Genomic DNA, 26,502 nt, shown 5'->3' on the forward strand with positions numbered 1-26,502 from the left:
TTTTTCTGTACCAAGCACATATGAACGAGTCTTATCGTATTTTACTGTTCGTATAAACAACTGTACGTTCCAGTCATTCGAGATGTACCCCTGATGAAGTCTTTTGTATAAGACGAAACGCTTGGTTTATCTGTATTGTGATGTTATCTCCGAACCAACTATAAGGAGAAGGAGGAGACTGTTGTCAATCACCTACAATTGTATTCAATGCTAAGAGTCATACTGCTTAAAGTGTGGAATAACACATCTCCTCTGTATCAATATTGATTTTGAAGTTATTATGTCTTTTAATAAATTTTATATGTTGGAACATGTTATTACTTTGTTTTAAACATCGTTAACCATTCGAAGGTTAAAAAATTGGGTGTTGATACGACCCCCTGGCGCCGATTCTCCTATTGTTGTATATTTCTATTTCTAGTTCCGTCTAACAGGGGACTTAGTTGAATCAGGCTGCCTTCATTAAATTTCCCCTGGTTTTATTTAAGGTGACAGTCCTTACTAAGTATACCAGTTAGCGCAGAGGGAGAGTATTTGTTTGATATATATATATATATACACACACACACACATATACACAAACATATATGCACACACACACAGTACCAGTCAAGAGTTTGGACACACCTTCTCATTCAATGGCTTTTATTTATTTTAATTATTTTCTAACAATACTGAAGACATCAAAACTATGGAATATTCATTATGGTAAGAACTTAAGGTTGATAATGGTATATCTCCTAAGTCCACAGGATCCACAGGATAACATTGAGATATGATGACGCGACAGCGGATTTGCACCAATCGGTCAAAGCTTTCGGCCTCCCAGCATGCAACAGGCCCGTCCATATATCCCCGCCTCCTGGCTCAGGCAAATCCGTTGTTTTTCCAAAGCTCAAGGCAGGAGCATCATACAGAGCCCTAATCAGGCGAGAACAACACACATGCACACCCTTCCATACAAGAAGGAAGAGGTTAGTGAGTTAAAGGATCCTCAAATCAGGTGCATCAGGGTGGGATCCCTGTGGATCCTCTGGACTTAGGAGAAATACCGTTATCAACGTAAATTTTTACCATAACGAATATTTCTCCGGCAGGGTCCACAGGATAATATTGGGATGTCCCAAAGCAATTTAGTGGTGGGGACGCTCCTGATTGGACAGGAGAACCTTCGCTCGAATTCAGCGTCCTGAGAGGCAAAGGTATCAAAGGCATAATGTCTAATGAATGTGTTTATGGAGACCATGTGGCTACCTAAGATATCTATTCTGCTGAAGCACCGCGTTGTGCTTTCCATAATGGACCTACGTTTACAAGTAGAATGAGAACAGACATGGGGGGTCATTCCGAGTTGATCGCTCGCTAGCTAGTTTTAGCAGCTGTGCAAACGCTATGCCGCCGCCCACTGGGGAGTGTATTTTAGCTTAGCAGAAGTGCGAACGCATGTGCAGCCGAGCTCTGCAAAATCAGTTTATGCAGTTTTTGAGTAGCTCTGAACCTACTCAGCACTTGCAATTACTTCAGCCTATTCGTGTCTGGATTTGACGTCATACACCCGCCCAGCGAACGCCCTGCCACGCCTGCGTTCTTTCAGACACGCCTGCGTGTTTGCAAATACTCCCTGAAAACGGTCAGTTGACACCCAGAAACGCCCCCTTCCTGTCAATCTTCTTGCGGCCCCCAGTGCGACTGAAAACTTTGCTACATCCTGTGCAAAACAACAAATGTCTTTGTACCCATACGTCGCGCGTGCGCACTGCGGTGCATACGAATGCACAGAAATGCCAATTTTTAGCCTGATCGCTGCGTTGCAAACAACGGCAGCTAGCGATCAACTCGGAATGACCCCCATTAGCCCGAACAGGGATATCAGCTTGAGAGTATGCTTCTGAAATTTTCATCCGAAGACACTTCGCCAGTGTCTGCTTATCAGCAGGCCATCCTCTCTTGTGAAATCCTTAGAAAACGAAGAGAGTGTGTCTTTCTGATGGCACTGGTACGATCCACATAGATCCTTAAGGCACGAACTACGTGCAACGATGCATCTCCCGCAGAAAGGTCCAGCCCCTGGGAGACCAAGACTACAATTTCTTCGTTAAGGTGGAATTTAGACACCACCTTAGGAAGATACCCAGATTTGGTTCTAAGAACCGCTCTATCTGGATAAAAAAAATCAGAAATGGAAGGCGACATAACAATGCCTCTAAATCTAAAACTCTTCTAACTGAAGCAATAGCCAGCAGAAAGAGAACTTTAGCTGTCAACCATTTAAGATCCAATGTTTTTAGTGGTTCAAAATGGGGCAACTTGAAGGGCCTTTAGGACTAAACTTAAGTCCCAAGGCACTGTAGGAGGAACAAAAGGTGGTTGAATGTGCAACATTCTTTGGAAAAAGTTTGACCATCCTGCAGGTTAGCAATTTTCTTTTGGAACCATGCAGTCAATGCTGACACTTGTACTCTCAAGGAAGCCACCCATAAACCTTTATGCATTCCTGCTTGAAGGAATGCTAAGACTCTGGAAACTCTGACAAACCAAGGGTCAAAATTTTGATCACTGCACTATTGAATATAGGCTTGCCATATTCGATGATAGATGCGAGCTGAGAAAAGTTTCCTTGCTCTGAGCATAGTTTGAATTACCTGTTGTGAGAATCCTCTTGCCTCCAGGATGGAAGTCTCAAGAGCCACGCCGTCAAAGACAGTCGATCCAGATGTTTTTAATAACCAGGACCCAGGACAGTAGTTCTGTACGTTGAAGGAGTCTGAAGCATCCATTGACATCCTCTGCAGATCTGTGTAACAATATCTTCTGGACCAAGCCGAAGCTATTAGTATCTCAGCACCCTTACCTTGTCTTACCTTTCACATCACCCCGGGATCACAAGGCGATTGGTGGAAATACATGAACCAGACGAAAGTTGACAAATCATCCACCAATTTCACTCTGGGATCCTTTGTTCTTGACCCGTATGCTGAACCTTTGTTGCTCTAATGGGACGCAATGATATCAATCTCCGGTAACCCCCATTATCTACCAGACATTTTAAGACCTTCGGGTGTAAAGCCCATTCGTTTGCATGAATGGCATGTCGACTGAGAAAATCCGCTTCCAAGTTTAGGACTCCTGTAATGAATACTGCGGACAAGGCTGGATAATGAAGTTATGCCCACCTTAAGGTTCGACTTACCTTCTTCATTGTGTTTTGGCTGCGAATTCCTCCATGTTGGTTGAGATACGCTACTGCCATTGCAATGTCCGTGCGGAATCGAACTGGTTTGATCAGAGGGATATTCTTTGCCTAAATAAATGCCATATATATGGCCCGAAGTTCCAATATATTTATTGGCAGGCAACTTTCTTCCTTGGTCCACTGCCCTTGGAAACAACTCCTTCCTGACACTTCTCCCCAGTCCAGCAGGCTGGCATTCATTGTCAGAGTTTCCCAATCTGATATCCAAAGGAGCCTCCCTTTGTCCAGATAGGCTGCCTGTAACTACCGAGCAATTGACCTCATTACTTTCGGAGGAAGACCATAATCTGCGCTATTATTGTCTGATGAAAAAAACCTTTCCACTTGGAAGTATCACATGTTGCAGATATATTGAGTGGAACTGGAGTATATTCCATCATGTAGAATGTCTACACCATCAAACCCATTACCGAATAAATGGATACCGTTTGACTGTGTAGCAACTCCTGAATCCTTAAGTGAATTTTGGATATTTTGTTCAGAGGTGAAATTACTCTCTGAAAACCCAATTCCAACACAGCCCCCAAGTGAGTTATCCGTTATGACGGAACCAGAGAAGACTTTGCTCAATTTATGAGCCAACCATCTCTGTAATAAGCTGTTGTCTGTTGCAGATGACACTAAACAATTCCTGAGACTGGATTAATAAATCGTCGAGGTACGGATCTTTTTAAAATCCTTATTCCCTGCTAACGGAGATAAGATGCCATCACCACCATTTTGGTGAATACTCTGGGAGCTGTGGTCAGTCCAAATGGTAGAGCCTGAAACTGAAAATGATGCTGGATGATAGCAAACCAGACATATCGCTGATGGGACAGTGCTATAGGAACATGTAGATAAGCATCCTGGATATCCAGGGAAACCATAAAATCCTCCTGCTCCATGGCCAAAATAATGGAATGTAAAGTCTCCATATGAAACCCGAGGCACCCAAATGTACTTGTTCAGCGCTTTGAGATTGAGTATGGGCCGGGACAACCAATTTGGCTTCTGGACTAAAAACAGGTTGGAATAAAAACCTTGTCCTCGTTGTGCAGGAGGAACTGGAATTATCACTCCTGACTGAAACAACTCCTAAACTGCCTCTTGCAAAACCATGGTCTTGGTTTCCACTGAAGATGGGCTGGTACAAACTTTTAATGAGGGTGTTTCTTGAAAACACCTACAGCACCTGGTATTCCCAGGTGGTTTACCATCCAAGTACTAACCAGTACCAACACTGCTTAGCTTCCAAAATCAGATAAGATTGGGCATGTCCAGTGAGGTGTGGCTGTAGATCATAACCATGAGATACTGCTTCTTGCACCCAGGCATCTGTAGTAGACTGCTGCCAGATCTGTGCAAACTGAAGAAGTCAGCCTCTCACCCTGGGTTCACCCAGGTGGAGGCCCGCACCTCAGGCTGATGGCTTATCTTTAGATTTGAAAACCGGTCCTCTGGCAGCCCAATACCTTTTAGTCTTACCAGACTTGTTGGATTGGGACTGTTTGCCATTACCATTTCCTTTTGCTTTTCTTTGATTCCGAAAGGACCGAAAAGCTGGAAACTAGGCTTGAATTTATGTGTGAAAGGAAAACTTCACTATGTTGGAGTCTGCTTTTGACTCCAAAATACTGTTTACTTCTTTACCAAAAAGAATATCTGCAGTAAACAAGAATAAGACTCCAGAACCTTCCTGGATTCTTAGTCAGCTTACCATGGCCCTCATTCCGAGTTGATCACTCGCTAGCTGCTTTTAGCAGCAGTGCAAACGCTAGGCCGTCGCCCTCTGGGAGTGTATCTTAGCTTAGCAGAAGTGCGAACGAAAGGATAGCAGAACTGCTACAAAAAAAGATTGTGCATTTTCTGAGCAGCTCGAAACTTACTCCTTCCTTGCGATCACTTCAGCCTGTTTAGTTCCTGCTTTGACGTCACAAACACGCACTGTGTTCGGCCAGCCACTCCCCCGTTTCCCCAGGCACGACTGCGTTTTCACCTGACACGTCTGCTTTTTTTAGCACACTCCCGGAAAACGGTCAGTTACCACCCAGAAACACCCACTTCCTGTCAATCACTCACCGATCAACAGAGCGACGAAAAAGAGTCGCTAGACCTTGTGTAAAACTGTATAGTTTTGTGTGAAAGTACGTCGCGCGTGCGCCCTGCGGCCCATATGCATGCTCAGTTTTGCCGTTTTTTTACCTGATCACTGCGCTGCGAAAATCGGCAGCGAGCGATCAACTCGGAATGAGGGCCCATGTACGTAGCCAACCCTCTATACGAGTTGCTACTGCTGAAGCTGATGCCTGAGAGGCAATTGTACCCATGTCCAGAGCTGCTTATTGCTGCCTGATTGATATGTGCAATATGGGATTTTTGCTCTCTATATATGCCATTAAAAGATCCTCCTTCAATGCATCAGCACAGGATGCCACTGCTTACGCCATGGCTGGTCTAATGATTGCCCAAGACAAGGAAAAAATGTTTTTTAGAAAACCATCGACTCTACTATCTGTGACATTTTATTTATGTTAAAAGCATAAGTAATGTAGATTGTCGCACCAATCTATGACATTCAAATCTACTTTGAGAGCCGCATCCTTTTTTTTAAACAGTCCCCAGCTGGATGAGGATAATTGGAATTCCATTTCTTGGAATTCTAATTTCTTACTGGGCGTAACCCAAACCTCTTGCATAATTCCATCAGCTGTTTTGGGACATTTAAACACAGGTGCCTTAGTTTTTAACTAAAGCTCTGCTGCCTCTTCTAAGGATAGAATGGCTTACATAGCACTAATTAGCTCAGGTATGTCCACTGAGCCAAGACCTTCCTCCGAAAAGCAATGAGTCCTCATCCTCCGACGAATCCTCATCTAAAACATGTATAGACTGTGAAGATGTTGCATCATGTCTATGTGATTTACTTACCACCGGCCTTTCAGCCTGCTTTTGTTGAGAGGCTGCCAATTCCCGAGGTGGAAAAACCTCAGTATGAACGTTGCATGTAAGGGTTAATAGGGTAAACTATCCCTGGTATAGGAGTTGGCATTATCTGCTCAGCTATATTGGATAATGTCTGTGCAAAGTAGCCCATGAAGGTTTAACTAGAACCTGTCCTTGCCTTGGTTATTTAAGAGGCTTTGGTGACAGCTAAAAACATTTTGCACATAATCCCTTTTGAACCAGATCTTGATAGGTTAATCCAGCTTTGCAAGACAAACATGACATGAGTGTTGGTGCTGCTGTGGAAAGTGTATTTTCCTCACCCTTTCCGCTCTTAGACATGATAAATAAATCAGACACCTGTACAGTGTTACTACCCAATTTGTGACTGTAATCACTTTAAAATTTGTTAAAGTGACACACAATCCGACCCTACCCTGCTTTGCACCAGCATTGAGGATCGGAATACACAGAAAAACTGACAGAATTATAGTACAGTCAGCAATCAGTCACAGGTTATACATTAGTATAATAAGCAATATGAGCACATAATCAACTACAAATACATTACCTTATATGGGATTTAACCGTATTCAGTCGCACAGGCAAAAGATAACAGCAATAGTTATCGGACTCATATGCATCAGGCACTTAATCAACTATTCATACTCAAAGGTAGATAGAGACTTAGTGCTGCATTACCCGACTCAGTAGAGTGAGATACAGGGAGACTCACCCCGTTTCCAGGATCGATCAATACGTTAGTGAACGCTGAGCGGATCCAGGCGCTAATAGTGTACACACTTGCCCCGTGAACCTACAGTGAACATAGACGCCCAGGTGAACACTGACGCACCAATCACACAGCCGCCTATGCTGCGACTGGGTCCCCTTAGATACACAGTGTTTCAGACGGAAGCGGGAAATCAGTTCATGGTGGGAGACTTGGAGGAAACTGGTCATGAACGGGGAGAGGGATGACCAAGGGAGCTTTTGACTCCCCACTGCCTAACACAGCCTAAGGATTGTGGACTCATACTTCCCCCCCCTAGAACCTATGATCCCTCGGGCCTAGCGCTGGTGCACCCTAGGTGGCAGCAGCGTCAGCGACTGTTTAGTAGTCTCCTCCCAAAATAGTGCAGCTGTGTCCGTGTTCCCCCTCTAAGCGGAAAATATGTCTTATCTTCTCCCCATGCTCCTGCCACAGCCTGGTAACGTCTGCTGGACTTGCTAGTACATCCAAGTACATCCGAAACAGACGCCCGCCGAAACAGCACTGTACTCGTGGGTAAGCGTTGTCGCGACCCGGCGGGGAGTTGTTGGAGCGACTCTTTCTAAGGTACGTATAAGACGCTTTTTAGAAAGATCGCTCCAAAAAATAGTAAAACTATAAAAATAAAATACAAAAAGCTATGGCTGCTAAAAAAACCCCAGCAGCCTTCTTGACCGTGGTCCTGCTCCTGCCGCAAAAAACAAAAAATAGGATTTTAGTACCTACCGGTAAATCCTTTTCTCCTAGTCCGTAGAGGATGCTGGGGACTCTAAAAGGACCATGGGGTATAGACGGATCCGCAGGAGCTTGGGCACACTATAAAGACTTAAACTGGGTGTGAACTGGCTCCTCCCTCTATGCCCCTCCTCCAGACCCCAGTTAGAAAATTGTGCCCAGGAGAGACGGACATTTCGAGGAAAGAATTTATAATTTAAACACAGTGAGTGTTATACCAGCTCACACCACAAACATGCCACAAGACAGGGCCTTCAACAGAATACCAGCCCACGGTATGAAAAACATATAGCCATATGCTGAGAGAATATGTAACACGACCTGTGTGTCAACCCAACCAATAATAAGAAACTACATGCCATGGCATGAACAACGTCAGCACTAGCCTGACAGAGAAGAAACACCAAAGTGCAACCAAAATCAATAACTGCAGACACAGTACGCACTGGGACGGGCGCCCAGCATCCTCTACGGACTAGGAGAAAAGGATTTACCGGTAGGTACTAAAATCCTATTTTCTCTTACGTCCTAGAGGATGCTGGCGACTCCAAAAGGAACATGGGGTCTATACCAAAGCTCCAGAACGGGCGGGAGAGTGCGGACGACTGCAGCACCGATTGAGCAAACATGAGGTCCCCATCACCCAGGGTATCAAACTTGTAGCCGTTCGGCAAAGTTAACCCGCCGAGACACCTCGGGCATACGCCCAAGAAGAGCCCATCTACCTAGTAGAATGGGTCTCCCCCGACTTCGGTCACGGCAATCCAGCCATAGAACTAGCACGCCGAATCGTATCACAGATCCAGCGTGTAACAGACTGCAGAGAGGCAGGTGCCCCAAGCACGCTGGGAGCATACCGGACAAACAGAGCATCTGTGACCCCAAACTGAGCCCAATTGGCGACATAAATCTTCAAAGCCCTGACTACATCGAACGACTTTGAACTAGCCAATGCTGAAGCAACCACAAGCATCAAAATAGGTAGGTTTTTGATAAACCCCGAAAACCCTTTTCGGCAGAACTACTATCCAAGTTCTCAATCCTATCCACCTGGAAGATCAAACAGGGACTCTTGTGAGCCACCTAGCGGACGCCCAAAAGGCAAAAGCATGACCACTCTCCAAGAGAGAAAGTTTCTACACAACCTTTAATAAAGGTTTCAATCAGTGAGACACAAGAAACGCAACACCACGTCAAGATCCCACTGTGCCAATGGGGACACAAATGGAGGTTGGATGTGCAGTACTCCTTTCACTACAGTCTGAACTTCCGGAAAGGTGGCCAATTCTTTTTTTTTTTTTTTAAAGAAAATTTATAAGGCCAAAACTGCCCTGAAACGAAGCCTAACTTTAGGCCTGCATCCACACCTGCTTGCAAAGTATGGAGAAGACCGACTCAGCTGAAAGTCGTCCGTAGGAACCTTATTAGTTCCCACCAAGACACATATTTACGCCAAATACGGTGGTAAGGCTTCGCCGATACTACTTTTCTAGCCTGAAGAAGTGTGGAAATGACCTCACTGGGAATACCCATTCGGACTAGGATATGGCGTTCAACCGCCACGCCATCAAACGCAGCCGCGGTAAGTCCGGATACATGCCCCAATCTTGTTGTAACAGTTCCTCCCATAGAGGAAGAGGTCAGGGATCTTCTATGAATACATCTTGAAGAACTGGATACCAAGTCCTCCTTGGCTAGACCGGAACAATGAGGATCGGTGGAACCACTGTTCCTCTTACGTTTATCACCCTCAGCAGAGTGAAAGCGGAGGGGACACATAGACCGACTGAAAACACCCAAGGTGTCACGAGGGCGTCCACTGCTATAGCTTGAGTGTCCTTTGACCTGTAACCATATTCCTGAGGTCTCTCGTTGATGCGAGACGCCAACATGCCCAATTGAGGCACTCCTCAAAGACTTGTCCCTTCTGTGAAACTTCTCGATGACGACAGTATTTCTCCCGTAAGGAGAGCGCGTCTGCAGAGGAAATCTATTTCTCTGTCATTTATATCCGGAACGAAGATTGCTAATATAACATTTACCAGTCTGTTCACCCAGCGGAAAACTATTTCAGCTTCTGCCATAGCCGCTTTGCTCCTTGCTCCATCCTAGCGACTTACTTACGCCACTGCTGTCAAGACGTCCGACAGAATTAACACGGCAGATCACAAAGAATATGTTCGTTGAAAACAGCTCTTAATTCAAGAACGCTTATTGTAGACAAGCTTCCCAGCTTGACCTTTTCTTCTGGAAATACTTCCCATGCAAGGACTGCTCCCCAGCCTCGGAGATCTGCATACATGGACACCAAGATCTAATCCTGGATCCCGAAACTTAATCCCTCTAGGAGGTGAGAACTGAGCAGACACCACAGAAGTTATAACCTGGCCATTAGAATTATATTCCAGTGCATGTGTCGGTGAGACCCGGACCACATTCCCAACAGGTCCCGTGAAAACCACTCTGGCATTCGACCTGCTCCCCGAAAAAGACTCTTAGGCCGCACCCAACTTCTTCATCAACGGAACATATTGATGGAGTGGCACTGTAAAACAGATCCGACTCAGGATCCTCAGACCTCTTTCCACAGGAAACACAGAACCTCAACCGTTTAGTATCTATCCTGATACCACCTCCGACATCTGCGTCGTTGGGAACAACAGCCCTTCCCTGTTGAAGAACAATCAGAGAGAAACAACGATTTGCACCACTTGGTCCTGACCTCGCCTCAATCAGGCGAACATCTCAGTACAGACTAACAATGGCTCTTACTATTGAAAGAAAACCATCATACTACCATCACTCCAGTGAAATGGCAAAGACAAACCTGGCTATCCCTCCAGGTAATCTGAATGCGCAGAACACGCATGTAAACTTTTTTTTTTTTTTTTTTTTTTTATTCGGGAAAGGAGGACAAGGCCCTGAACCTGGCGCACCTCTGGTATGGCGTCGCGTACTACCTCCCCTTCCAGAGGGGAAAAGGCAATATCCATTAGAAAATCAGTGAGGGGAAACATCTGTAACCCCAGAATGTCCCCCTTTGGATTCTATAAGTAACCACCGGTCCTAATCTATTCCCGGACTAACTGAAAGTAGTAACTGAGTCCTCACCGGCGCGGGGTCCCGCCATATAGACTCAGCGACCAGTGGTGGATGTGGTAGAACATAAACCTACATCCGCTTCTGCCAACCTAACAAGGCTGCAGAACACTTACCTTTTCACCTTCCACTGTCTGCACAGAAAAGGAAACATAAACAGAACGGTATCGAACCGGTTAAAACGACTGCATTCCACAAAAGAATGCGTCACCAACCGATGTGAAGGAGTCTAACTCACGAAGTCAGACTTACCAGTGGCATCCGCCGAGATTGACTGAACTGAGGCATCCCCAAACAGCTGTATACCGTCCCTCCAGTAACTCTCGGAGACATCCTCAGCATTTCCCCGGCCACACCTCCTGCCGCCACGCGGCAGCCTGCTGTAATGTCAAAATAGAATTAACATAAGCAGCCTTACCCATTCTCTGTAGAGTAATTCTATCGGATACCTATCCGAATATAACACTCCCCCATATGCATGCAATGCAAATAAGTACAAAGTATAAAAATAAAATATCATTTAGCTTCCTGTGTAAGATCCCTTGCGATCGGGCTCCGCATCGACCAGGAGTTGACTGCCACAGTATGCTCTCCGCGTCGGGAAGAGAATAAACATTCGGACCCCTTTAGAGGATCAAAGACCAACTCGTCACTGCCGATCTGGAGCTTAATCAACAGAGCGACCAGCACATGAGAAGAAATACTATTACTTCAGCATTCATGAATACACATAATGTAATACACAATATAACACACACACATATATATATATATATATATATATAAAACATATACATAAGTGGGATGTCCAAACCCGCCAGGTCCCTAGTGACAGTAATGTGTTCTGAATGTGTATGACCATGTACTGACATGCCCCAATAGTGGATCTACCAGGAAAGTTAAGGTCGACAGAAAACGTAGTAGTCATCGACAGCAGGGAATAGTAAGCAGGCAAAAAATAACCTTCTCAGAACCCCGAGGGAAGTATACATATATAAATTCAATAACACTCCCCCCACATATACCTATAAATACATATACAGTTATAAGGCCGTTATGTTAATTTTTACCCAGTAATTACAGTTGATGCCGTCAGGAAACCCACATACGACTGTGTCTCCCATCTCGTGTTAACTATTTACAAGTACAGGTTGAGTATCCCATATCCAAATATTCCGAAATACGGAATATTCCGAAATACGGAATTTTTTGAGTGAGAGTGAGATATTGAAACCTTTGTTTTCTGATGGCTCAATGTACACAAACTTTGTTTAATACACAAAGTTATTAAAAATATTGTATTAAATGACCTTCAGGCTGTGTGTATAAGGTGTATATGAAACATAAATGAATTGTGTGAATGTACACACACTTTGTTTAATGCACAAAGTTATAAAAAATATTGGCTAAAATTACCTTCAGGCTGTGTGTATAAGGTGTATATGTATCATAAATGCATTCTGTGCTTAGATTTAGGTCCCATCACCATGATATCTCATTATGGTATGCAATTATTCCAAAATACGGAAAAATCCCATATCCAAAATACCTCTGGTCCCAAGCATTTTGGATAAGGGAGACTCAACCTGTATACAACTACCGACCTGCTGACACTGCATCTTCTGAATCAGGTACCAACAGGCGTCGGCGATGCCGACAGTGCTCCCCACAGCTGCTTGTGACAGAGCACTCACACATGTCGACATATGTCGACTAAAAACTATAGTGGGTAATCTGACAGGAAAACTCAGATATACATGCACCACCACAATGAATATATATATATATATATATATATAATATTCTTCTCCATATAGCACTAAACACTGTGCCCCCCCTCGTTTGTGCTGTATACATAGCCTTGGCGGGGACATGGAGTAAAATGGCGCTTAATCAGTTGTGGGGGCTAAGCTCCGCCCCTTCCCGGCACACTTAAGCCCGTCAGCAACTAATATTCTTTATGTCAGCAGGGGTTCTTGTACAGTATCTACCTATTGTATAATACTCAGCCTCTCAAACTGTATATATTGCTGCCCAGGGCGCCCCCCCCCCCCCCCCCTGAACCCATGGAAGCTGGCGGTGTGGGAGAAATGGCGCGCAACGCGCTATAATATGCTGGCGGGGGTCTGGGACACGGTGCCAAGGCACCAAAAATGCTTTCAATGCCAGCCTTTTTAAGAAATCAGTAACCTGCTGCCCAGGGCGCTCCCCCCCCCAGCGCCCTGCACCCTGTGAGTGCCGTTGGTGTGTGGGAGCATGGAGCGCAGCGCGACCGCTGTGCTGTACCTCCGTTACTGAAGTCTTCTGCCGTCACTGAAGTCTTCTCATCTTCACATACTCACCTGGCTTCTTTCTTCTGGCTTCTGTGAGGGGGTTGACGGTGCGGCTCCGGGAACAGGCAGCTAGGCGAACCAAGTGATCGAACCCTCTGGAGCTAATGGTGTCCAGTAGTCTGAGAAGCAGAGCCCTTAAACTAAGAAGAAGTAGGTCCTGCTTCTCTCCCCTCACTCCCACGCTGCAGGGAGCCTGTAGCCAGCAGGTCTACCTGAAAATAAAAAACCTAACAAAGACTTTTAGAGAAACTCAGTAGAGCTCCCCTAGTGTGTGTCCATTCACTACTGGGCACAAAGTCTAACTGGGGTCTGGAGGAGGGGCATAGAGAGAGGAGCCAGTTCACAACCAGTTTAAGTCTTTATAGTGTGCCCAAGCTCCTGCGGATCCGTCTATACCCCATGGTCCTTTTGGAGTCCCCAGCATCCTCTAGGACGTAAGAGAAAACTCATTTGCCTGAGCCAGGAGGAGCGGATATATGGACGGGCCCATTGCATGCTGGGAGGCTGAAAGCTTTGACCGATTGGTGCAAATTTGCTGTCGCGTCATCATATCCCAATGTTATCCTATGGATAACCTGTGGACTCTGCCGGAGAAAGAACAGATATGGAATTACAGTATGTTGTAAACAAAAAAGTGTTAAACAAATCAAAATATGTTTTAGATTTTAGGTTTCCCAAAGTAGCCCCCTTTTGCTTTGATGACAACTTTGCACACTCTTGGCATTCTCTCAATCCGCTTCATGAGGTAGTCTCCTGGAATGGTTTTCTAACAGTCTTGAAGGAGTTCCCAGAGGTGCTGAGCACTTGTTGGCTGCTTTTCTTTCACCCTGCAGTCCAACTCATCCCAAACCATCTCAATTGGGTTTAGGTCGGGTGATTGTGGAGGCCAGGTCATCTGACGCAGCACTCCATTACTTTCCTTCTTGGTCAAGTAGCCCTTACATAGCCTGGAGGTGTGTTTGGGGTCATTGTCTTTTTGAAAAACAATTGATGGTCCCAGTAAGTTCAAACAAGATGGGATGGCATGGCGCTGCAGAATGCTGTGGTAGCCATGCTGGTTAAGTGTTCCTTGAATTTTGAATAAATCACCAACAGTGTCACCAGCAAAGCACCCCCACACCCTCCTTCTCTATGCTTCACAGTGGGAACCACACATGCAGAAACCATACGCTCACCTTCTCTGCATCTCACAAAGACATGGCGGTTAGAATCAAAAATCTCAAATTTGGACTCATCAGACCAAAGTACATATTTCCACTGGTCAAATGCCATTCCTTGTGTTTCTTGGCCCAAACAATTCTCTTCTTGTTGTTCATCCTCAGTAGTGGCTTCTTTGAAGCAATCCGACCATGAAGGCCTGATTCACGCAGTCTCCTCTGAACAGTTGATGTTGAGATTTGTCTGCTACTTGAACTCTATCAAGAATTTATGTGGCTCTAATCTGAGGTGCTGTTAAGTAGCGGTTTCTGAGGCTGGTAACGCTAATGAAGTTATCCTCTGCAGCAGAGGTTACTATTGGTCTTCCTTTCCTGGGGTGGTCCTCATGATAGTTTCATCATAGTGTTTGATGGTTTTTACAACTGCACTTGAGGATACATTCAAAGTTCTTGAAATTTTCCATATCAACTGACCTTCATGTCTTAAAGTAGCGATGGACTGTCGTTTCTCTTTGCTGAATTGAGTGGTTCGTGCCATAATATGGATTACAACAGTAGTCAAATAGGGGTGTCCACTGTGTACTAAGCCTACCTCTGCACAACACAACTCAAACACATTAAGAAGGCAAGTAATTCCACAGATTGACTCTTGACAAGGCAAAGCTGTTAATTCAAAATCATTCCAGGAGACTACCTCATGACGTTGGTTGAGAGAATGCCAAGAGTGTGCAAAGATGTCATCAAAGCATAAGGGGGCTACTTTGAGGAACCTAAAATATAAAACATATTTTGATTTGTTTAACACTTTTTTGTTTACAACATAATTCCATATGTGTTCTTTCATAGTTTTGATGTCTTTAGTAATAATCTACAATGTTGAAAATAATTATAAGAAATAAAAACCATTGAATAAGAAGGTGTGTCCAAACTTTTGACTGGTACTGTATATATATATATATATATATATATATATACACACATATATATATATATATATATATATACACACACATACACACACAGTATATATTTGTGTGCGTCTTAGGTTTAGGCATTAGAAGGAGGGTTAGGGTGTAGTGACAGGAAGGTTAGGAACCGGGGAGGGAGGGGTTAGGTTTAAGCATTTATAACGGGAGGTTAGGGTTAGGCACCAAGCGGGGAGGGTTAGGTTTAGGCAGCGGGAAAGTGGGGTTAGGGTTAAGTAACCTCAGGGAGGGTTAGAGTCAGGCCCCCAAGGGAAGGGTTAGTGCACCCACAAGGGAGGGTTAGGGTAGGGGACAGGGGAAGGTTAGGGTGTTAATTGCTGGACTGTCAGGATTTTAATTGCCGGAATGTCGATGTCGGTATTTTGACCATCGGCATCCCGTCCATCGGGATTACATACTGAACCCGTGACAGATATCCAAAAATAGAAGAAATCATGGGGGCAAAATAAAATTCTCGCCTCAAGATAAACGCAGAAATCTAAAAAATAAACAAGCAAAGTAGAAGAGTACTAGCCACTAAAAGGCTATTAAATGTTGATCTACTTAAGTTCAATGGTGTAGGCTGTGCATTTATTTTCGAAGCGTGCATTTTTATCAAAGCGTGATAAAATTGACACATAACAGCAGCGTTCCATCAGCGTTCATTCGAAGTGAAAACGAAGGAATACAGAAGCACACCAATCTAACAAAACAAAGAAAACAGAGGAACTAATAACAAATGTGAGTCACTTACTCTTCAGATCACTCCCCTCCAGATTGTTGCATCTGATTAAATAGCACGGAACTACCTTACTTGGACATTTCATAAACCATCCATTTCACCAACAAATGCTTGTATCTGTATTATTGTAATTTTGTTTTTAATGCACAGCTGCACCAATGCAATCTTACCTACAAACACTTAAAAAAATCTTACAGAATTACCATTGCTTCTTAAACGTCACAATATTTTCATTTCTTACAGTCCAAATACATTTCAACACCCACTTTATCTACGCTTCTGATTCATTTCATACTAAATCTACACCCATTGAGCCGACACTGCTTTTCTCATCTGCATTTCTGCAATTATTCGGCTCTGAATCCCTTACAGCCTCCACTCCTACTTCCACTTTTCCTCAACCTATCTACCTACTGAACACTATGTCAAGGCTTTCTTATACTCCCCACATCACTCAGTGTCTACCTAATCATGTGTATTTATCCTTCCCCCCTAGTCTCCTACACCTCCTCCACCCTCCCCTCCCCTGTCTCCCCTCCATCTCTCTGTATTCTTTCCCCTCTTTTCCTGTTACTCCACTTTCACTCACGTCTGCCCCATGGTCCTGCTACCCCACAACTCAGCCATGCTCCATCCCTCCCTTCCCTGTCACCTCCCCACACCCCCATCCACATCACACTGACCTCCCTCCCTGCCCACCTCCTGCAGTCTCCCCTCCTAGCTCAGGCACTCGCACCATCACCACTCTTTCATCATCCCTGCCCTCAAAGTTAATCTCTCCTAGTTGCTACAGCAACCCTGATAATCTCATTCACATCTCTCCCACAAACTCATACCCCCTATCCTGTGCCCTATGGAATGCCAGATCTGTTTGTAACAAACTGGTCCCCACTCATGACCTTTTCATTTCCAACTCCCTACACCTACTAGCCATTACTGAAACTTGGATTACGCCCTCTGACACTACTTCTCCTGCTGCTCTCTCTGCTGGGGGCCTCGCATTCACACACACACACCCCGACCTGGGGGTCGCCATGGGGGTGGTGTTGGGGTTCTTTTACCTTCTAGTTACTCTTACCAACTCATAGCACCAGAACCATCCCTTACATTCTCTACATTTGAGGTCCATACTATACGCCTATTCCAACCAGTCCATCTTAGAGTATTAGTACCAGTCCATTTACCGCCCCCCCCCCTGGCGTTGCTTCCAAATTCATCAACTTTGCTTCCTGGCTTCCTCACTTCCTCTCTTCTGACATTCCCTCCATTATCCTAGGCGATTTCAACATCCCTATTGACATCCCCACACAATCCCCTGCCTCTAAACTCCTTAACCTCACCTCTTCACTTGGTCTCTCCCAGTGGACCTCCTCACCCTCCCATGTGAATCGGAACTCACTGGATCTGGTCTTCACTCACCGCTGTGATATTTCTGATTTTTCCAATTCCCCATTTCCCCTCTCTGACCACCACCTGCTCTCCTTTAAACTATCTCTCTCAACTTCCCCATCTTTACCTCCCAAGGCTACCATAACTAAGCGTAACATTGAGGCTATTGACACCACATTCCTTACCTGCATGTTTGACCCACTTCTCTCTCTCTCATGCCCTGAACAAGCCTCTTCCATATACAATGCATCCCTTACTTCTGCTCTTGACTCTGTTGCTCCACCAATCACTATTCACCCTCGCAAATTAACACCTCAACCCTGGCACACCAAATGCACCAGATATCTGCAAAAATGCTCACGTACTAATGAGCGACACTGGAGGAAATTACGCTCTAAGGCAGACTTCCTCCATTTCAAACTTATGCTCTCATCCTTCAGTGCTGCCCTTTCTCTTGCTAAACAGTCATACTTCAAGAACCTCATCTCCTCCCAGTCTTCCAACCCCCGGTGCCTCTTTGCCACTCTCAACTCACTCCTCAGCCCACCTCCATCTCGTCTCCTTTCCTCACTCTCTGCTCTTGACTTTGCCACTTACTTCACATCCAAAATTAACTCCATACGTAAGGACATCACATCACACCAGACCATCAGTAACCAGCTCTCTCCCATCCCTTACCACTCCTCCCCATCCCTCCCACCAACTCTAACATCTTTCTCCCATACATCTGCAGAGGAAGTCATGGCCCTCATTCGTTCCTGTCCTCTCACCACCTCCCCACTTCCCCTCCCGCCTCCTCCGCTACCTCTCTCCTCCTGCTTGTTCCCATCTTCTCAATCTCTCCCTCTCATCAGGCACTGTCCCCTCAGCCTTCAAGCATGCACTCATCTCTCCTATTCTTAAAAAACCTACCCTTGATCCAAACACTCTCTCCAACTACCAACCCATCTCTCTCCTCCCTTTTGTCTCCAAACTCCTTGAGCGTATTGTCTACAACCGTCTTAATTCCTTTCTTTCCTCACACTCACTGCTTGACCCATTCCAGTCTGGCTTCCGTCCTCTCCACTCCACTGAAACTGCCCTTACAAAAGTATGCAATGACCTCCATGCTGCTAAATCTAAGGGACACTACTCTCTACTTATTCTACATGATCTCTCTGCTGCTTTTGACACTGTGGACCATCTTCTCCTACTGCAAATCCTTCACTCCACTGGTCTGCGTGACACTGCCCTCTCTTGGCTGTCTTCCTATCTCTCTGACCGTTCATTCTCTGTCTCCTCACATGACTCCACCTCCCCCTCACTTCCACTAACTGTAGGTGTACCCCAAGGTTCTGTCCTTGGTCCTCTTCTCTTCTCTCTCTATACGTCCTCACTAGGTAAGCTCATTAGTTCTTTTGGTTTCCAATATCATCTCTATGCTGATGACACCCAAATCTATCTTTCCTCTCCAGACCTCTCCCCTGCTCTCCTCACTCGTATCTCCAACTGTCTCTCTGCTACCTCTTCCTGGATGTCCCAGTGCTTTCTTAAACTTAACATGTCTAAGACCGAGCTGATCGTCTTCCCTCCCTCCCACATAACCTCACCTTCTACAATCTCATTATCTATTGATGGCACTACTATCTCCTCTAGCCCCCAAGTGCGCTGTCTTGGAGTAATCCTTGACTCCTCCCTCTCCTTCAAACCACACATTCAGCACCTATCTCAATCCTGCCATTTTCAGCTAAAAAATATTTCCAGGAACAGACCCTTTCTGACCCAGGATACTACTAAGACTCTTATCCACTCACTGGTCATCTCCAGAATGGACTACTGTAATCTCCTCTTGACTGGCATTCCTGACAAACACCTCTCTCCACTCCAATCTATCCTCAATGCTCCTGCACGGCTCATTTTCCTTACCAAACGAACTACGTCTACCTCTCCTCTCTTACTAGACCTTCACTGGCTCCCCTTCCCTTTCAGAATCCATTTCAAGCTTCTCACACTTGCTTACAAAGCCCTCACCCACTCCTCTCCCATCTACATCTCTGATCTTATCTCCCTTTACACTCCCACCCGTCCTCTTCGCTCTGCTAATGCACGACGACTCCCCTGCCTACGGATTACTTCCTCCCACTCCTACCTCCAAGATTTTTCACGTGCTGCTCCACTCCTCTGGAATTCCCTACCTCTCCCCCTCAGACTCTCCACCTCTCTACAAAACTTCAAACGGGCTCTTAAGACCCACTTCTTCACCAAACCCAGCCAAATCTCATCCTAACCCTCTGTTCCACGTTCTCTATGTACCCCATCTGTGTCACCTCTGTCTGTCTACCCCTTCCCTTTAGATTGTAAGCTCTCACGAGCAGGGCCCTCTTCCCTCATGTGCTTATCCTTTGTCTTACTTTAATAATCTTCAACTGTACCACATCCAGCAGTCTTCTGCCACCTGATACTTATTCCAGTGTCATCTGCTGATGTAACTATTTATTTACCCTGTACTTGTCCTATACTGTCATCAACTGTAAGTTGCTGTTTTCCTGTTTGATTATTTATGTTTGATTACTTATGTACGCTGTAATTGGGCGCTGCGGAAACCTTGTGGCGCCATATAAATAAAGGATAATAATAATATAGGTGTGAAAAAATACAAGATTTATATCAGGGGCTGCCAACCTTTGGCATCCCATAAACATTAAAACAAACATCAAAGATCGATACATTAGACCAGAGGTTCTCAAATAGGTTCTGAAGGCACCCAACGGTCCAGGTTTTAGGTGTATCCATTGCTCAGCACAAATGGATAAATCAAATTGACAGAGGTGCTAATGATATCACCTGTGACCAAGCATGGATAAACTTAAAACTTGGACTGTTGGGGTGCCTTGAGGACTGCGTTTGAGAACATCTGCATTAGACCATCAATGATCGGACAATCATGACCATCGTGACTTTACATTTTTCCAGTGACCACTCCACTCTGCAGTAATCTGGTGTCCACAGGGAAAGTGAGGGCTGCTTTTTACATTTCCCCAACGGCTGCTGGTCTCTGCAGCTGCCAGATGGGGGATGCTGCCAGGCTTCCCAATTTATAGTGATCAGCTGCATGGCATGCACTGGGGAAGGAAACCAGGAAGCGGATGGACCGGCAGCTGCTGGAAGATTGAAGTTTCTGACTGCTCGCATAAGATGTGACCAGGTCAGGGAAAGCCCAGCCTGGTGTGTTCGCATCTGATGCATCCATAGCAGGCAAGTGTTTCAAGAAAAAAAGTCCTCATTCTTATCGTTGCAAGTATCTTCTACTGATTCCAAACTCCCACACGTATCCTATAAACAGTCACAATTATTTGAACACCCTTGGAAAATCTATTTACTGTAGTTAGAAAACACAAAAATTTTAGTGCATGTATTAAAGGACAGTGTAACAGGAATGATCTGAATCTGATTTCCGTTTGGACAAACTTCAAATACATTCGTGAAAAAAAAAAAATTAAAAACTATAATACATTTCAGTGCACCTAGAAAGTATTCACAGTGCTTCACTGTTTCCACATTTTTTCTCCTCAAACTTCTACATACAATACCTTATAATGACAACTTGAAAAGTTTTTTTTAGATTTATGCAACTGTATTAAAAATAAAAAATCACTTGTACATAAGTACTCACAGCCTTTGCTCAATACTTTGTTGATGCACCTTTGGCAGCAATTACAGTCTCAAGTCTTTTTGAATAGGATGCTACAAGCTTGGCACACCTATCTTTGGCAACAAGTAAGGGACAAAGGGGAGGGGAAAAACTTCTGCACTAGTCAAAAGGTCAATAAATGTTCTTTCTGATATAACATAAACCCCATTAATACATATATTATAATGTTAATTCACTTTCATATGTTGGGGGTGCCGCCATAGACAATAAATTGAGGACACAAAAAGGATAGAGAAGATTGTCTCTTGGTTGGCGCACAAAAGGAAGAAAAAATTAATCAATCTAAAATATAACTTTTAATGATAGTCAATTAAAATTGATGTGAAATATACAAGGAGACATTTTTAATAATAAAAGATACTGTATCTATTAAAAAATATATATTCACTGCGTGTCATTTATTGTGTTTCCATTTATGGTAGTATTGTTATTTAAAGGATCCGGACCACTCGTGATAGTCTGAACATTTCCAATATAATTATGTAGATAGGGATCCAACAAATTGCTGCACTTTCTTGCAATTTTTGTACCTCTAAGATAAGAACCTGAGTTGAAGCTTATATGGGATTAGAGATTCCCTGTATTCCTATCTAACCCTAATTTAATTACCTGAGTATGATGCTGGCCGAACTGACATTAGGCAGTACTAAATTGATAGCCTATCCATCATTTATAATAGGGTAAGATATTTATCAACGCAGTAAATTGATCCATTCAAATCCCCTATCCACAATTTTATAATGATTAATTTGTTACAGAAAAAGCACCCTGTGATATATTAAGCTACACTTTTGGTGCAGTGCTATTATCTAATACCACCGCCCTGTGATTTCTCATATAGGGTTAATCCTTTCAAAGTCTCCTGTTAATATTACCAGGCTGATTTATTGAAAGAAAACAAACTGTAACATGTTGGACCATACAATGTTGCGGTTCTCTTTTCCACTGCTGCAACATTGTAACTAGAGCTCATCTGTTATAGAGAGATTCATAAGTAAACCGGGACAGATTAGCATGTATAGTGTGCTCTCATTCAACTACACGAGCGTATCACTAACAATGCATGCTTATATTGGCATGATACCACTGTAATTAACTTTATGATTTAATCCCGCTATATCGATCTTTAGCGAGAAGCCATTGAAATATGTTATGAATCACAAATTGATTGTCATCACATTTTCATACCAAACATCATCATATTTATTATAAGAAGGTTTTTCAAATTGTTTTAAATACTGCTGGATCAACAGTCTCTGTGTTTGAAATAGTCAGCTGCTCATAATTGCAGGGACTTATAATAAAGAATATTTGTATGTGGCTGCTATCATGCACCTTCACTCATGTTCACATAAACATCTTTTATCTGTATGGTATACTTCGGTAAGTACAATTAGCCCCGAGAGTAAATCCTATCCTAGATGTTTGTTCTAAAAAATGTCTTCAGGTGCTGTTGCCAAACGTATTTTAACGAGATAACTAGTAAAGCCAGTCAGATCACCTATCACAGGTTCTCATACTAAGATAATCAGCATGGTAGAATTGTGAAAATTTATCATAAAGTATAATAGCATATAGCTACTAATTTACACACATGCCGTCTTATTATCATGTGCCGTATGTGTGGCGCGGTATTAGTAATGTGATTAATTTCTCATATGTGTCTCACAGAATAGAAGCAGGGGACCACTGAGACATATGTAATAAATTATATCTCTAATAGTAAGTTCATGCAGCCGCTTCTGTTGCGTGTATAATTTAATCACCGTCAGCGTATCCCTGCGGCAGCTGTTTGATACGAGTGTGGCCTGTATTACACTGATTCACATGAGCTCATTACTATGGGTGTCTGTACATACTTATAGAATATAGCAGGCAAATTCATGCCGCTCTGAAACGCCACCCAACGTGCACGTTTCACATCAGCGTTTCCCCATCCCATGACGAAGCTGATGTGAAACGTGCACATTGGGTGGCGTTTCAGAGCAGCATGAATTTGCCTGCTATCTTCACTGTAAAATGTTGAAATTGTTTAATGTAATGGAAAATAGTTAAAAGTTATATGTAATAGGATTAGGATCACTCGTATGGAAGGACCACTAATTTAGTTAGATAAGGAGAGAGTCGAGGGAATCATTAATGAAGAGAGCTATATGTGTGTGCAGCAATAGAAATGTGTACAGATACTCATAGCAACGAGCCCATGTGAACCAGTATAATATATGCTATACACGTACTAATAGCCGCTACAGGGCTATGCTGATGGTGATTAAAACACATACGTAATAGAAGCAGTTGTATGAAAGTATGTACAGACACCCATAGTAATGAGCTCATGTGAATCAGTGTAATACAGGCCACACTCGTATCAAACAGCTGCCGCAGGGATACGCTGACGGTGATTAAATTATATACGCAACAGAAGTGGCTGCATGAACTTACTATTAGAGATATAATTTATTACATATGTCTCAGTGGTCCCCTGCTTCTATTCTGTGAGACACATATGAGAAATTAATCACATTATTAATACCGCGCCACACATACGGCACATGATAATAAGACGGCATGTGTGTAAATTAGTAGCTATATGCTATTATACTTTATAATAAATTTTCACAATTCTACCAAGCTGATTATCTTAGTATGAGAACCTGTGATAGGTGATCTGACTGGCTTTACTAGTTATCTCGTTAAAATACGTTTGGCAACAGCACCTGAAGACATTTTTTAGAACAAACATCTAGGATAGGATTTACTCTCGGGGCTAATTGTACTTACCGAAGTATACCATACAGATAAAAGATGTTTATGTGAACATGAGTGAAGGTGCATGATAGCAGCCACATACAAATATTCTTTATTATAAGTCCCTGCAATTATGAGCAGCTGACTATTTCAAACAGAGACTGTTGATCCAGCAGTATTTAAAACAATTTGAAAAACCTTCTTATAATAAATGATATGATGTTTGGTATGAAAATGTGATGACAATCAATTTGTGATTCATAACATATTTCAATGGCTTCTCGCTAAAGATCGATATAGCGGGATTAAATCATAAAGTTAATTACAGTGGTATCATGCCAATATAAGCATGCATTGTGTCACGATCCGGGTATCTGGACGCCATTTCTTACCCATCAGATGCCTCCTAAGGCTGGCTCAGCGCTCCAGGACCGGATCCCATCTGTTATCCTAATGTTCACATTCCTGCATCCTCTCCTGTCACTCTGAGACGCTGTCACAGTAACGCCTTATTACATCTGGCATGGCGTCTCCCGCGGCCTCCGCCGCCGTCCCTGAGCTTCTGCATGCAGAGTGTCAGAGTGGCGATTACGTCAGCCGCGGCCTCCGCTGTGTCCGCGTGGTTGGATGTGCACTTGTCAGCCTGGCGTCTCCTGTCTCCAGTGGCCGGCGCCGCCATTACTGTTTTCATTACCACATGGATTACAAACCAAACTTCCCTCCAAGTGTCTGCATGGGCGCAGCCATCTTGGATTCTGTCAGCTGATCATTTCCTCCAATCTGTTGTCAGTATTTTTAATCTGCATAATTGCCAAGCCAATCCCTTCCTTGCTGCAGGTATAAATACACTGTGCCTGAGCAAGGAAGGCGTCAGTGCTTTGGTTGTCAAACCTAGTTCCTGTTTGTCTCTCTCCTGTGATTGTCTTCCAGGTTCCAGCTCCTGTCTCAAGACTTCCACCATAGAGACCCGCACCAGCATTCCACCTGCGGTGTAGCCTGACTCTCCAATCCATTGTGGATTCATCTGTTCCCAGCTACAACATTACCTGCTTCCAGCTCAGCTTCCAGCAGAGTACAGCTTCCCTTAAAGGGCCGGTGTCCTTTCTACACTTTACCACTCTCCACCGGTATTATTATTTCTCCGCTCTCAAGTTCTACATTTCAGTTCATATTTCATCGCTCCCAAGTTCATTTATTATTTAACTGGTTCCAGCCAGTATCCACTCCGTGCTAACAACAGTCTGGTTCCAGCCAGTATCCACAGCAGCTGTTTTATCTTCAGCAACCCAGCTTTTCCTGGAACACCAGCTGGCACAATCCTGGGTTATCTCCATTGCTACAGTCGGGCCTGGTAAGGACTTTCCATCTAGAAGATCATAAGAACTATCTCACACTACCAGTGCCCTGTGGCTCCTGCCATCCTGTAGTACCCAGGAACTGTATTTATTCTTTGCTGACTTTTACGTTTTCTTTTACTGCTGCTGTGTTGCGGAGTTGTCATAATAAACATCATTGACTTTTATCCAAGTTGTCGTGGTCACGCCTTCGGGCAGTTATTATTCATGTTACTTACATGTCCAGGGGTCTGATACAACCTCCCAGGTTCCGGTACATCTCAGCCCCTACAACTGAGGCTGCCTCCCGTCAGCTCAGGCCCTCAGTTGTGACAGTAAGCACTGACCTAATGAATCCAGCCGGAGACCAGGATCAAGCGGCCAGGCCGATGCAAGAACTGGCAGCCCGACTAGAACATCAGGAGGCTGCACAGGGCCACATCATCCGCTGTCTCCAGGATCTCTCTACTCGGCTGGATGGGATTCAGACAACTCTCCGTGGATCAGGCGCGTCTGGTGCGTCAACCACAGTGACTCCAGCTATAACCCCACCCACCTTACCCATTTCTGCTCCACGTCTTCATCTTCCAACGCCAGCAAAATTTGACGGATCTCCAAGATTCTGCAGGGGATTTCTCAACCAGTGTGAGATTCAGTTTGAGCTACAACCTGGCAATTTTCCCAGTGACCGTACAAAAATTGCCTACATTATTTCTCTTCTCAGTGGCTCAGCCCTTGATTGGGCATCACCGTTATGGGAGAGGTCCGACACCCTGCTATCTTCCTACACTGCCTTCGTGTCAACATTCAGGCGCATCTTCGACGAGCCAGGCCGGGTAACCTCAGCTTCATCCGAGATTCTCCGTTTACGCCAGGGGTCACGTACTGTAGGACAATATCTGATACAGTTCCAGATCCTGGCATCCGAACTGGCATGGAACGACGAGGCCCTGTATGCTGCATTCTGGCATGGCTTATCTGAGCGTATTAAAGATGAGTTAGCTACCAGAGACTTACCTTCTAAGTTAGATGAGCTAATCTTACTCTGCACGAAAGTTGATTTACGTTTCAGAGAGAGAGCAACTGAGCGTGGAAGATCATCTGCTCCAAAATCTTCTGCTCCTCCTCCTCGTCAACTGTCACCATCTAAAGATGAGCCCATGCAACTTGGCCATTCCCGTTTAACTCCTGCTGAGCGCCGAAGACGTCTCTCCGAGTTTCTCTGTCTCTATTGTGCAGCTCCGTCTCACACCATTAATGCCTGTCCCAAACGTCCGGGAAACTCCAAATCCTAGCTCGCCAAGGAGAGGGCCGGCTAGGAGTAATGATCTCCTCTCCATCTCCTCAAGATTGTAATCT

At 44.3% G+C, this 26,502-nt stretch overlaps 1 protein-coding gene and 1 pseudogene across 1 annotated transcript in view; both read right to left on the reverse strand.

Moving 5' to 3' along the window:
- CNTLN (centlein) overlaps positions 1–26,502 on the reverse strand; it is a 761,842-nt gene that overhangs the window by 207,625 nt on the left and 527,715 nt on the right. The gene's annotated exons all lie outside the window — the stretch shown is intronic.
- On the reverse strand, positions 4,416–4,534 carry LOC134939381 (5S ribosomal RNA; annotated as a pseudogene).

This window comes from Pseudophryne corroboree, chromosome 1, assembly GCF_028390025.1.
Source record: "Pseudophryne corroboree isolate aPseCor3 chromosome 1, aPseCor3.hap2, whole genome shotgun sequence".
Classification (NCBI taxonomy): Eukaryota; Metazoa; Chordata; class Amphibia; order Anura; family Myobatrachidae; genus Pseudophryne; species Pseudophryne corroboree.